At 49.8% G+C, this 12,005-nt stretch overlaps 1 pseudogene; it reads right to left on the bottom strand.

The window, feature by feature from the left end:
* Positions 1–3,155, bottom strand: LOC102139384 (tubulin alpha-1D chain-like; annotated as a pseudogene).
* Between the last annotated feature and the right edge of the window lie 8,850 nt (positions 3,156–12,005).

The following is a 12,005-nucleotide window of genomic DNA, read 5'->3' as shown; positions in this document are numbered from 1 at the left end:
CAGTGTTCCTACCTCTCGTGGAGAAGAAGCCCTCCCCACATGGTTTTTCCCAAGAGAAAAAGACATTCGTGAGACAATAAGGCCACAGCACTTTATGTAGGACAGACAGGCAATATTCCCCTAGTACTCATCCCCCACTTCTTTTCCTCCCCCCCACTAAGCTATCCATGCCCACCTCCTTGTAATCCTTCTCCAGAGCAGTCATATCCTCATGGGCCTCAGAGAACTCACCTTCCTCCATACCCTCACCCACATACCAGTGGACAAACACCCTCTTGGCATACATCAGGTCGAACTTGTGGTCCAGGCGGGCCCAGGCCTCGGTAATGGCTGTTGTGTTGCTCAGCATGCACATGGCACGTTGCACCTTACCGGGTCACCCACAGGCACCACAGTGGGAGGCTGGTAGTTGATACCAACCTTGAAGCCTGTGGGGCACCAATCCACAAACTGAATGCTGCTCTTGGTCTTGATGGTGGCAATGGCAGCGTTGACATCCTTGGGCACCATGTCTCCATGGTACGGTAGGCAGCAGGCCATGTACTTGCCGAGCCGGGGATCACACTTCACCGTCCAGGCTCAAAACAGGCATTGGTGATCTCTGCCACCGACAGCTGCTCGTGGTATGCCTTTTCTGCAGAGATGACTGGTGCATAGGTGGCCAGGGGGAAGTGGATGTGAGGGTAGGGCACCAGGTTGATCTAGGACTCCATCAGGTCCACATTGAGGGCCCTGTCAAAGCACAGAGAAGCTGTGATGGAGGAAACTATTTGGCTAATGAGGCGATTGAGGTTGGTGTAGGTTGGGCGCTCGATGTCTAGGTTGCGGCGGCAGATGTCATAAATTGCTTCGTTGTCCACCATGAAGGCACAGTCTGAGTGCTCCAGGGTGGTGTGGGTGGTCAGGATAGAGTTGTAGGGCTCGACCACGGCTGTAGACACCTGGGGGCTGGGTAGATGGAGAATTCCAGCTTGGATTTCTTGCCATAGTCAACAGAGAGCCGTTCCATCAGGAGTGAGGTGAAGCCAGAGCCAGTGCCCCCGCCAAAGCTGTGGAATACCAGGAAGTCCTGAAGTCCTGTGCACTGGTCAGCCTAGATAGGGAAGGGGAGGGGAAATGTGGGGCATGGAGCACAGCTGATGGACAGGAAAGAACCAACTGTGCTGTTTTAAATTCCCAAAAGTTTCACGAACTCCTTGGAAGACTTTTCCAAGAGCACAAAAGAGATCCTCATAGAGAGGGCCCAGGGCCCACCCTTTCTCCTCCCTGTCCCTCTTCCTCTGAAATCTCCTGAGGTCCTTAACACAGAGCTCTGTTGTATGCTGGAAAAGAGGGGTATGATGGTGGGTGGAGTTGGCTGTCTAGGCTGACCAGTGCGCAGGACTCCAGGGCTTCCTCATCTTGTTGTCATAACTTGCCAACTCCACCCACCATCACATCCATGCCCCGCTGATTTAACTTTGGATGTTTCTAGAGGGCTTCTCTACTAAGAACAACAATCCAGGAACCTCATCCCCATCCTTTGTAAAAGTCAAGGCCAATCATAGAGGCTTTGGGCTGACATTCTTTGAATCTCTGCCTTTCACAGGGACTTCCGCCCACATCCTTGTAACACAAGGTGGTATCCTGGGAATGCTTATGGACCCCCACAACTTGGCCAGGCAGCCCATCAACATGTTTGCCTTAATGGACACCCTGCCTAGCACCAGGCCAGCCACTTCAGAGATGCAGGGGACCCCAGCTCCAGGCTGGAAGCTACAGTTGGCCCCCCTGATCAGAGTGCAGGACCTCTCCTCATTGGTCCTGATCCTGTGTGTTTCTCCCAGAGGCTGAAGCTGTCCTTCCCCAATCTGGTGTCCAGACTACCTCACAACAGGAATTCAGATTGACTCCCCCTGCCGCAGCCCTCAGCCCTTTCCTCACCAGCTTCCGAATCCGGTCCAGTACCAGGTCGATGAGCTCCTTCCCAGTGGTGTAGTGGCCTCGGGCATAGTTATTGGCAGCATCTTCCTTGCTTGTGATGAGCTGCTCTGGATAAAAGATCTGGCAGTATGTACCCGTTCAAACTTCATCGCAATGGGCAGAGTTTTGGGCTCTACCTCCCTTTGCGATACAGCTGCTGGAGCCCCAGGGTACCCGAAGGGAGTGGGGTCACCAGCTCCCAGGTTCTGCATTCAGGCTGCATTCAGGCTGCTGCTATTACCTGTTTGGATGTGTTTGTGCTGCTTGGATGTGTTTTTCTTTTTTTTTTTCTTTTTTTTTGAGACGGAGTCTCGCTCTGTCACCCAGGCTGCAGTGCAGTGGCCGGATCTCAGCTCACTGCAAGCTCCGCCTCCCGGGTTCATGCCATTCTCCTGCCTCAGCCTCCCGAGTAGCTGGGACTACAGGCGCCCGCCACCTCGCCCGGCTAGTTTTTTGTATTTTTTAGTAGAGACGGGGTTTCACCGTGTTAGCCAGGATGGTCTCGATCTCCTGACGTCGTGATCCACCCGTCTCGGCCTCCCAAAGTGCTGGGATTACAGGCTTGAGCCACCGCGCCCGGCCGGATGTGTTTTTCAATAAGGAAAGGGATGTGCAGTGGCCTACAGACTCAGGAGCTGAGTAACAGTGATTCTGTACATCTGGAGTTCTAATTGGCTGCAGCACCTGGGAAGCTACACCACAAATGCCATGCTCTGCAGTTATGGAGTAGGACTTGCTGTGGTACCCAGGGACAAGGTCATGGCTGGGACTGATCATCACTCACCGATCACAGCAGGCTCCAGATCCACAAACGCTGCCTGGGGCACATGTTTCCCAGCCCCAGTTTCACTAAAAAAGGTGTTGAAGGAGTCATCCCCTCCCCTGATGGTCTTGTCACTGGGCATCTGCCCATCAGGCTGAATCCCATGTTCCAGGCAGTAGAGCTCCCAGCAGGCATTGCCAACTGCACACCAGCCTGCCCTACATGGACTGAGATGCACTCACACTGAGTGGGCAAAGGGCAGAGAATGGCCTTCACAGAGGGAAACATCATGCCTGGACATGGTTCCTGCCTGCCTTCCTTGAGTGGCTCTTTGACTGAGGGCCAAGGTTCCTGGACTCTACTCTGCTTGCCTCACCTCCTGCGTCTAAGCATTTACTGGTGGCATTGAGGAGCAACAGGCATTGGCTCTAGGGGCTGGGCCAAAATCCTTGGGGGAAGCAGAAGATGTGGGCAGTTCTGAGATTACAGACTCTTGCTCAGTGCCTGTCTCAGTGAGGAACGCTGAAGTGATCAAATGAATCTAGAAGTGCAAGATAATCAACCCCCAGTGTCCAGAAAGAAATTAGGAGTCATTGGTGAGGGAAGCAAGGGAAAATAGTACAAAGATAAAGTACACGAGACATTAGCTCCAAATTTGGAATAATGGTGCTCTCTGGCAGGGGAAGCAGATAGATGCAATTGGAGACAGATTCTATTTCTCAAGCTTGACAGCTGCTGTTCATCACATTATTCTTTTCTTTTTCTCTTGAGACAGAATCTCACTTTGTCACCCAGAGTACAGTGATGTGATCATAGTTCACTGTAGCAGGCTTGGACTCCTGGGCTCAAGGGATCCTCCTGTCTCAGCCTCCCGAGTAGCTGGGACTACAGGCATGCACCACCATGCCTGGCTAAGTTTTAAATTTTTCTGTAGAGACAGGTCTCGCCATCTTTCCCAGGGGGGTCTTAAACTCCTGGGGTCAAGCAGTCTACCTGCCTTGGCTTCCCAAAGTGCTGGGATTATAGGTGTGAGCCACCGCTTCCAGCCTATCATGTTATTAGTTATACCTTTTTGCATTCCTGAAATATTTCTTAATTGTTTAATGAGGATGCCTTCTCCAAAAATGTAACACTTCACTGACTATTTTTATATAACACAAGGGCCTGACTTTTCATGATTTTTAGATGACCGAGATTAATCCAGAAATAATCTGTATTCCAGCCCCATTACTTCTCTACTTGTCTTGAGCAAAAGTCTTAACCTCTTGGTCAGTGTTCTCCTTTTGAAATGTGGACAATAATAAGAGCCCCCTCCTAGAAAAACTATGAGAATTAAATGAAAGAATGCATGAAAAGTGCCTGGCCCACTGCCTAACACACACCAGGGTGTGCCGTGCATGTTGGGTTCCCCTTCCAATTTCCTACCCTCAATCCCTGATGTCATAGTAAGAGAAGGTAATGAATTGAGGCTAGGCGCAGTGGCTCATGCCTGTAATTCCAGCACTTTGGGAGGCCGAGGCAGGTGGATCACTTGAGGTCAGGAGTTCGAGACCATCCTGGTCAACATGGTGAAACCCCCTCTCCACTAAAAATACAAAAATGGTGCATTCTTATAATCCCAGCTACTTGGGAGGCTGAGGCGGGAGAATTGCTTGAACCCAGAAGGCAGAGCTTGCAGTGAGCCGAGATTGCACCACTACACTCTAGCCGGGGCCACAGAGTGAGGCCCTGTTGCAAAAAAAAAAAAAAAAAGATAATGAGTTGAGCTAAGACCTCAAGGATGGGAGAAATCCCAGGACCAATCCTGGGGCTGCCTTAGCTCACCAATCACCTGCCTGGTGCTGCATCTCTGAGCCTGACCAGCCAGTTCTGTCCACAGACCCAGACATCGTCCGGGCCCCCAGAACTACTAGCCCATTGCAAGGTGTCTCTGGCCCCTCCAGGAATGATGTCTCACCCTGGAGGCAGCAGGTTTGGGGCAAAGAACTCGGCCTCTGGCCAGGTGCAGTGGCTCACACCTGTAATCCCAACACTTTAGGAGGCCGAGATGGGCAGATCACAAGGTCAGGAGATTGAGACCATCCTGGCCAACATGGTGAAACCCTGTCTCTATTACAAATACAAAAATTAGCCGGGTGTGATGGCATGCGCCTCTAGTCCCAGCTACTTGGGTGGCTGAGGCAGAAGAATCGCTTGAACCTGGGAGGCAGAGGTTGCAGTGAGCCAAGATTGCGCCACTGTACTCCAGAAGGAGACTCCATCTCAAAAAAAAAAAAAAAAAAGAACTCAGTCTCTGGAATCACACAAACCTGGCCTCAAACCCCCATCTCTCTGCGACCCAGTACTAGCCATTTCACCTCAGCTTCCCTAGCACCTTTTTCATGACTGTAGAAAGAGAAGAAGCTCATAGCCAGCGGCCTGTGTTGTTACATTGCTTAGTTCTACTTATTAAGCACTAATAAGATGCCAGGTGAAGGTGGCACTTTATACACATTATCTCATTTAATCTTTACCACATTCACCTTAGGTAGGTAGTTTTATTACCCCCAATTTATAGATGAGGAAACTGACCCTCAGAGAAGTCAAGTAGCTTGCTCAAGGTCATGAGCAAAACCAAGAATATTAAGAGCAGGGACGGCCTGGCACCAACCATGCTCTTAACTGTTCTTCTATCCTGCCTGGTAGGGAGGTGGGTAAAATATATCAAATGAGCCCCAGGCACAGCCAGCTCTTGACAGATGGGAGCACCACCCTTTCCCTCCTCCTTCTTCTCCCCACTGATCTGTAACTGACATGAGAGGTCAGACAAATGGGCAGGGTGGAGTGAGGAACCAGAGGGGAGAAGCTTCCAGGGAGGTTGTGTCCCCATGGTGGGAAGGTGGGACCAGAGCCCAGCGGTGAACCTGTGGCAAGGCCCAGGGTCTGGAGATTCTCAGCCAGCAGAGGAAATCGCCTACACTTTCTGCTCAAGTCCTGCTTCTCCCACACTCCCCATGCCTAAATTCAGACCCCCTCAGCAGCCCTGCTCCTCAGCCTAGGCTCAGCCCCACATCCTGGTTACCATCGAACTTTCCTTCCCTACCCCCTGCAATGTCCCCTACACCTGCACACTTGGGGGCCACAGCCACATCTGGAAGTCTCTTTCCCTCTCCCTACCTCACCACATACTGTAGCCCCATCAACATCTGGACTCCCAAGGTACCGTCACGCCAGATATCTTGGGCCCACTGGGACCCTCACTTGCATGCTTTCTGCCTGCCTCACCCTCCCAAAGTGCTGGGATTACAGGCATGAGCCACTGCACCTGGCCTATTACTGTTCTTAACCTGTTACTATGCCTAATTTATAAAAGCCCCTTCTACTCACCATGCTGCCTGGACAGGGGCTGGCTGGGGTCCTGTCTCTCTGTCTGCTGCAGGATAGTGAGCAGGGATGGATCTATGAGAGGCCTGCAGCAGCCAGCCTCCTCTTTATACTCTCTGGGTGGCTTTCAGCGGGTGTATGTTGTTAGAAACTGCCTGGGAGGGCAGGGCCTGTTGACTTGGTCACAGAGCACCAGGCAAGGACTGGGCCTGCGCCCAAACAGGGGATCCAGCTGAGGTGGGCAGAGGAGGGGCCAGGGCTAGTAACTCCACACAGGTATCCAGGCCCCTGGGTACATGGTACCTGTTGTCAGTCACGCAATCCCATTTCCTGGTGGCATAGCCTGCACTTCACAGGTGGAAGACGATTTAGAAATCAAGGCCCTGAGCTCCAGCACCGCCCCCACCCATTAAACCCCCTGCACTCCCCTGCCCTAGGGTTGGTGACGACTGTAAGTCAAGTGTGGGTGGGACTAAGAAGATGCTACAATGATCCAGAAATGATGAGTCCTCAGCCAAGAGATCAAGCCTCAGGACATCCTGCTTGAAAACTCAGAATATCATAGAACGAGCAACCTAGTGCTTGGTTTTAATCCCACCTCTAATAGCTACTAGCACTTAACTTCTTTTTTTTCTCTGTTTCTCATCTGGAGAATGGGGAGAGGTAGTATTATGAGGTCTAAACAAGGTAACCTTTCTTAAGTGCTTAGTCCAGAACGGCTGTTGCTCTCCAAGGGCAAAGCAAGAGCAGGGCCTCAAGGCACTTCCTAAACATCTCCTCCTAGCCCATGGCAAGTCGCTGCTGCTCTAGCCTGGCCTTATGTCCCCAGAAAAGGAGTCTCCTGATCGTCTTAGGCAAAATTCTGAAATAAAAAGGCTAGTCTCTAGCATTTGTATCCTGCTTTACGCATTTTTTTTTTTCTTTTGAGAAGGAGTCTTGCTCTGTCACCCAGGCTGGAGTGCAGTGGTGCAATCTCAGCTCACTGCAACCTCCACCTCCCGGGTCCAAGTGATTCTCCTGCCTCAGCCTCCTGAGTAGTTGGCTTTACAGATGCCTGCCACCTGGCCCGGCCAATTTTTATATTTTTAGTAGAGACACGGTTTCACCATGTTGGCCAGGCTGGTCTCAAACTCCTGGCCTCAGGTGATCCACCTGCCTCGGCCTCCCAAAGTGCTGGGATTACAGGCGTGAGCCACTGCACCTAGTCTTCTTTATGCTTCTTAAGGCACCTTCTCCCCATACCTCCTTTGAATCCCTCAACAACTCTGTGAGGTAGGCAAGGCAGGGCCTTCCTTTCCCAGGATGAAGAAAAGGAAATTGAAGTCCCTAGTGTCCTGCCTGAGGTCACGTGGGGATTAATTAGTGCTGGAATTAAGATTCATCTGGGACTCGGGTTCTGCTTCCCCTCTTTCCACAGCAGCCCCTCCTTGGTCTTTATCTCCTTCCTCCCAGTCTTCAGTTCTGTGGCCAGCCAGGGTCACTCCCTTCTGTACCTGTCAACTCTCTTGCCTCCTGCTAGCTTCAGCATCTTTGTTTGACTAAACCAGAACCCTGGTTAAATTTATTTTGTCCCCAGCTCTGTGTCTGCACTCACCCAGTTAAACAGTGGCCATAGAAAAATCCAGAACCATGCCGACTGATGTTTTGAATGCATGGCCACTAGCCTCAAATGGACCCTCATGTTGCTCGGAAACCACACCACACAGTAGCCCCCCACTAGCCACAGCTTCACTTTCTGCAGTTTCAGTTGCCTGCGGTCAATCATGGTCTGAAAATATTAAAGAAAAAGTTCCAGAAAAACACAATATGTAAGTTTTAAATTGCACACCATTCTGGGTAGTGTGATGAAATCTAGTGCTGTCCTACTCCATCCTGTCTAGAACATCCCTGTGTGCAGGGTATCCACACTGTAGATACTACCTACCCATTAGCCACTGGGTGGCTGGATCCCTTATCAGATCGACTGTGGCGATGCTTCTGCTCATGTAACCCTTATTCTACTTCATAATAGCTCCACAGCTCAAGAGCAGTGATGCTAGCATATTATTACCATCGCTTTATTTCTCTATATCATTATTGTTCTTTTTTTTTCTTTTTCTTTTTTTTTTTTTTTGAGACAGGGCCTCACTCTGTCACCCAGGCTGAAGTGCAGTGGCGTAATCTCAGCTCACTGTAACCTCTGCCTCTTGGGTTCAAGCGATTCTCCCACCTCAGCCTCCCGAGTAGCTGGGATTACAGGCACATGCCACCACACCTGGCTAATTTTGTATTTTTAGTAGAGATGGGGTTTCACCATGTTGGCCAAGCTGTTCTCAAACTCCTGACCTCAAGTGATCTGCCTGCCTCACCCTCCCAAAGTGCTGGGATTACAAGCATGAGCCACTGCACCTGGCCTATTATTGTTCTTAACCTGTTACTGCGCCTAATTTATAAATTAAACTTGGTCATAGGTATGCATGTATAGGAAAAAACAGTATATAAGGTTCAGTACTATCTGCAGTTTCAGGCATCCACTGGGGGCCCTACAACATATCCTTGTAAGTAAGGGGGGACTGTTGTACAATTCTCCAGTCCCTCTTCCAGATAGCAGCCAAAACCAGAACTAGGTCTGCCAGATTTAGCAAATAAAAGTATTTTATATAGCAACCCTATCCAGGAGGTAGTTGCTAATGTGAATTTTCAGCCACTGTGTTACATAGTGCAGTTGAAACAGGGGCTTTTTCAGAGTCCCTCTCATCCCAGTAAGCTAGGGAATGATCTCAAGTTGGTTAACTTTGGCTTTGGTTACAGACTGAAGGTTAGAACTCTTCTGTCTCCCACCTGGAACAAAGAGGCCCAAAGAGGAGACCCAGCCACCCAACACATCGAAGATAAGAAAGCTCAGCCTTCTACTGGGTTGGCCCATGAAACCACGGACCTCAGGAATTATTGTCCAGATGGAGTGATCTGGGGCCCAGAGGGCCCACTGGGCTCAAAAATCTCTTGTGTAGCACTTAAACTTCTCCCAACTGGCCTTGGGAGTTGGACTCTCAGAGTCAGCCTAGGTATCACTAACCCCAAAAAGAAAACTATGCTAATGGCAGTCAGCTGCCTTACATAAAGAAAAGTGAAAAGACTGAGTTTTGTGATCTTGGCTCACTGTAACCTCCTCCTCCTGGGTTCAAGCAATTCTCCTGCCTCAACCTCCCAAGTAGCTAGGACTACAGGCATGCACCAACACACCCTGCTAATTTTTGTGTTTTTAGTAGAGATGGGGTTTCACCATGTTCGCCAGGCTGGTCTCAAACTCCTGACCTCAGATGATCCACCTGCCTTGGCCTCCCAAAGTGTTGGGATTATAGGTGTGAGGCACTGTGCCTGGCCAAGACTGAGATTTTTAAAGCATTTTAATGCATCTGGTTTAAAACATAAGAGGCCGTGAATACTCTTAATTTCTTCAAAAAATGTTGAGTGCTTGCTGTATGCCAAGCACCATTTCAGGTGCTAGGGATACAGTGATGAACACAAAAGTTTATGCTTTTTTTGTAGGGGGGATGGAGTTTTGCTCTTGTTGCCCAGGCTGGAGTGCAATGGCGCTATCTCGGCTCACTGCAACCTCCACCTCCCGGGTTCAAGCGATTCTCCTGTCTCAGCCTCCTAAGTAGCTGGGATTACAGGCACATGCCACCACGCCTGGCTAATTTTTGTATTTTTAGTAGAGATGGGGTTTTATCATATTGGTCAGGCTAGTCTCGAACTCCTGACCTCAGGTGATCTGCCCACCTCAACCTCCCAAAGTTCTGGGGTTACATGTGTGAGCCACCATGCCTGGCAAGTTTATGCTCTTAAGAAGCTTACATTTCTAGCCTGGGCAACATAGTGGGACTCTGCCTCTACAAAAAAAATTTTTTTTAATTAGCTGGGTGTGGTGGCACATGCCTGTGGCTGCAGCTACTTGGGAGGCTGAGGAGGGAGGCTCACTTGAGTACAGGAGGTCAAGGTTGCAGTGAGACAGGATCATGTCACTTGCACTCCAGCCTGGGTGACACAGTAAGACCCTGTCTCAAAAATAAATAAAATGGAGCTTTCATTTTCGTGGGGAAGACAGACAATAAACAAACAAGAACATTCCAGAGAGCAATAAGCATGTGAAGAAAACAAGGCAGGATAATGGGACGGAAAGATATGCAGGGGCTGCTATTTTAGACTGAACAGAGAAGAAGCCACTCTATAAGAAGGTGATATTTGTTTTTGTTTGTTTGTTTGTTTGTTTTTGAGACAGAGTCTCGCTCAGTCGCCCAGGCTGGATGGAGTGCAGTGGTGTGTTCTCGGCTCACTGCAACCTCTGCCTCCCGGGTTCACGCCGTTCTGCTGCCTCAGCCTTCTGAGTAGCTGGGACTACAGGCGCCCGCTACCACGCCTGGCTAATTTTTTGTATTTTTAGTGGAGACGGGGTTTCACCGTGTTAACCAGGATAGTCTCGATCTGCTGACCTTGTGATCTGCCCGCCTCGGCCTCCCAAAGTGCTGGGATTACAGGCGTGAGCCACCGTGCCCGGCCAGAAGGTGATATTTGAACTGAGGGCTGAATGGTGAGGAGTCAGGGAGGCAAGATCTGGAAAACGGTGCTCTAGACAGACAGAATAAGCAAGTGCAAACATTCATAGGTGGGAACCAGCCCAGTGTGTCCAAAAACCCAGAGTGAGGAAGGGAGAGAGCTGCAAAAAATGAGATCATAGAGGTGAGGGGCCTTGGAAGGAGAATGGCTTTTATATAAGTGTAACGGGAGGGTTTGAAGCAAGCGTCATTGCCTAGCTTGTGTTTCAGAGAGATGACTGCAACTGCTGTGTGGAGACTGCATTAGAGTTCCAAGCCTAGAGGCAGGAAGCTAGTTCAGAGGCTTCTGGAGGCATCTAGGAATAACGGGATGGTAGCAGGGGGTGGTGAGAAGTAGCTGGGTTGGCAGTAAAGTGAAGGACATACTAGTGTAGGCGGTGGCAGAGCTTCTCAACAGCCTTGCCTGCCCCTGCCCCAATTCTTCGCTGGCAAGGTCCTGATTTCATTTGAGTATTCACCCTTGCTCAAGGAAGACGGCTTTCCCCCAGACCTAGGGGTGTGTACAGATTAGTCCAAACCATCCATGGCCATTTAACTCCCTCCCTCCAGTGACTGGTTTAGGCAAGAGCTAGTGAGATAGAAGGGGGAAGTCTGCTAGGGCGCTTCAAGGAAAGGTTTTTCTCCCGATAAAAAGAGATGTGGGAGGAAGCCCCCCATTTCCTGCCTTAAGACAGAGTCATATAAGGACATGATACTTAGAGCTGCTGTATCTTGTGTTCCTGAGGGAAGATGTCACCCGCTCTTTGAGGATGACAGAGCAGAAAGTTAGAAACACTGGAGTTATTGGTGACATGACTGAATCAACCCTGGAAAGGCCCTATACTCAGATTTCTTGTGGAATAATAAATACCCTCATTGTTCAAGCCACTGATAAGTTAGGCTTTCCATTATTTGCAGCCAAAAAATTCTAACTTAAAAGAGGGAGAGGGGAGAGAGAGGAAAATGATCCTAAAATAAAGATTTTATCTATTTATTTATTTTTATTTTTATTTATTTATTTATTTTTTTGAGACAAAGTCTCACTCTTTTCCCCCAGGCTGGAGTGTGATGGCGCAATCTCTGCTCACTGCAACCTCTGCCTCCTGGATTCAAGCAATTCTCCTGCCTCAGCCTCCTGAGTAGCTGGGATTACAGACACCTGCCACCACACCAGGCTAATTTCTGTATTTTTAGTAGAGATGGCGTTTCATCATGTTGGCCAGGCTGGTCTCGAACTCCTGACCTCAGGTGATCCGCCCACCTCGGCCTCCCAAAGTGCTGGTATTACAGACATGAGCCACCGCACCTGGCCAATCCTAAGATTTTAACTCAAGTACTTGAGA

The sequence above is a fragment of the Macaca fascicularis genome, chromosome 12 (assembly GCF_037993035.2).
Source record: "Macaca fascicularis isolate 582-1 chromosome 12, T2T-MFA8v1.1".
Classification (NCBI taxonomy): domain Eukaryota; kingdom Metazoa; phylum Chordata; class Mammalia; order Primates; family Cercopithecidae; genus Macaca; species Macaca fascicularis.
This window is presented reverse-complemented; position numbering and strand designations above follow the sequence as displayed.